Consider the following 2500-nt stretch of genomic DNA (forward strand, 5'->3'; position numbering starts at 1 on the left):
AGAGAAAAAGAGAGAGAGAGAGAAACATCCATAAAGTGGGAGATCTTATATAAAATCTTCCGAAAAAGGGAATAACAACATAGGAGCAGAAATTTTATCTTTTTTCTATTCCAGGGGGGAAAGGGATTTTTTTTTCCATTTTTGTTGCGATAACCACCAAAAAACAACCCAAAAAATTTCCGAAAAACACACCAATTTCATTCCTTCCCCCCCCCGTTATACCCAACCCCTTTTCCCCCACTAGTCTTGTCACATAAGAAGAACACTTTTTAGTCTGAGGCTGAGAGGTATTTTGTCCAGTGGAAGTATAGGTCGCGGGGCATGAGGAAGAAATATTTCTTCAATATGTACTATGTTGTAACTTTCTCTTAGCTTCCTCCACTCATCCACCTTGCTCTTCCACTTGGCTGTGTGGAGTAAGAATAAGGGCAGGGAAGAAGGGTTAGTATAGACGTGGATGGTGCTAGATGGATCAGAAAGAGAAGAGGAAAGTATTATTCGTCTGTTTTATATGTGTGTGTTCTTGGCTCTATCGTATCATCGTCGTCGAAATTGTTGTAACTATTTTGGTCTATTTATATGTATATATATTTGTATATAAATATATATATATATATATATATATATATATATAATATATATATATATATATATATATAATATATATATATATATATATATATATATATATATAATATATACATACATATATATATATATATATATATATATATATATAAATATATATATATATATATATATATATATATATAATATATATATATAATATATATATAGATATATATATATATATATAGAGAGAGAGAGAGAGAGAGAGAGAGAGAGAGAGAGAGAGAGAGAGAGAGAGAGAGAGAGAGATACATATATATGTATTTATCTTTCTTCCTTTTTTCTCCTTCTTTTTTTTGGGGGGAGGGGGTTGTTCTGTTCTTTCTAGTTTTCTCTTTTCCTTACTCGGTATGTACTTATAGTTATCATTATTCTCTGATGTCTTTTTCCTTTTTTTTACTTTTTCCGGTAGCTCGATTAACATTGTGATCGTCACCTTTGCCATGACAATTATGTTTTATGTTTCTTCTTTTTCTTCTCTTTCTCCAAGATTTCTCCTCTCCTTTTTTTTTTACTATGTACAGAAAGTCATCAGTGCTCATACTGTTTTTTCATTTTATATATGACCTTTTTTGGTAGACATATCATCATGTTTACTCTTGTTATTCCAATTAGGATTTTTCCCTCATTCTGTTTTTCGTCTACCAGATTTCACTTTTCCTTACTCGTTCTGTACATAAAGTCATAACTACTATCTCATTTTTACAGTTACTTTTTTTTTTTACTTCCTTAACAAGGCCGGTACTACCTTTATGGGAAACCGAGCGCCGAGATGGAGGCGTAACTTAGAGTTAGAAAAGATAGAAGAGACGAAGAGAGTGAGAGAGAGAGAGAGAGAGAGAGAGAGAGAGAGAGAGAGAGAGAGAGAGAGAGAGAGAGAGAGAGAGAGAGAGAGAGAGAGAGAGAGAGAGAGAGAGAGAGAGAGAGAGAGAAAGAGAGAGAGAGAAGAAAGAGAAAAAAAAAACAAATAACTGTATGAAAGAGAGAGAAATAAGAGCGAAAATGTGAAACGATAGAAATAGAGGGGAAAAAAATAAAATTGAGATCATAAAAAAAAAAAAAAAAAAATCCCCCGCAAGAGATTTGTCCCGTGACCTGCCCGGATGACTTGGGTTCTGGAGCATGTTGAGTCACACCTTTCCTGAAGTTCATGAACCAGGTGCCGAAGGGCGGATGGGTGGGGTTTGGGGGGGGGGGGATCATGAAATCTGAGGAGTGATAAAGAGATCATGCACTCTCATCAGCGAACGTATAATGACATCCTTTGTTCATTGCAGTGCTGCCGTTTCATTGCATTTTTTTCTTGCTCTCTTTTTTTCTCTCTGTCTTCCAGAAAAAAAAATCCCTTTTTTCCCCTGAAGTTGAACCTGTTTGCTTTGATGTAGTGGCCGGGACCGCCTCCTGCTCGGGCTGGCGGGTCGGAGGAGGAGGAGGGCCAGTGTTAGAATGTCGGGAGGGCTTGGGGAGGGGGGAGGGGGAGAGGGGGAGAGGGGGGGTGAAGTGTGTTGGTGCAGGCAGCCACACTCCGGCGGTCACTCTCAGCGTCTCCCGCGGTGGCGGAGGTCGCGTTGGCGTTGGCGGTGCAAGAGAAACACCACCGCTTGTTCTCGGCGCGGAAGTCACTGGGAGCTTGGCTGGTGCTCGCTCATTTCGCTCCCACTTCGCGCTCACCTTCGAGGATCGTCGGGAACCGCGGCGTTCTCTCGGCGTTTTTGGGATTGTCGTTATTGTTTAATGTTATTATCAGTATTTAAGGATTATACTTACTGCTGTTACTACTTTAGTCAGTTGTCTTCGCCTTTTAATCTCCGACTGACGGGGGGTGGTGAGAAGAAAAGTGCTGAAAATCCGTTTCTTCTCCGAAATGATC

The 2500-nt window shown here is 39.0% G+C and overlaps 2 protein-coding genes across 8 annotated transcripts in view; both read left to right on the plus strand.

The window, feature by feature from the left end:
* The window catches only part of LOC147469099 (uncharacterized), a 357565-nt gene that overhangs the window by 347873 nt on the left and 7192 nt on the right, over positions 1 to 2500 (plus strand). The gene's annotated exons all lie outside the window — the stretch shown is intronic.
* The window catches only part of Arms (Ankyrin repeat-rich membrane spanning), a 332713-nt gene that overhangs the window by 254692 nt on the left and 75521 nt on the right, over positions 1 to 2500 (plus strand). The window contains exon 1 of one of the 5 annotated variants that reach the window (XM_043012556.2): positions 2484 to 2500. This exon is cut by the window's right edge and continues 191 nt beyond it. The exons of the other annotated variants lie outside the window; for them this stretch is intronic. The gene's annotated coding sequence lies outside the window, so the exon portion shown is untranslated. Of the gene's footprint in view, positions 1 to 2483 lie in introns of those variants that run through there. 5 annotated transcript variants of the gene reach the window in all.

The sequence above is a fragment of the Penaeus japonicus genome, unplaced genomic scaffold (assembly GCF_977035675.1).
Source record: "Penaeus japonicus unplaced genomic scaffold, GWHDUDI00000001_assembly GWHDUDI00000024, whole genome shotgun sequence".
NCBI classification, from domain to species: domain Eukaryota; kingdom Metazoa; phylum Arthropoda; class Malacostraca; order Decapoda; family Penaeidae; genus Penaeus; species Penaeus japonicus.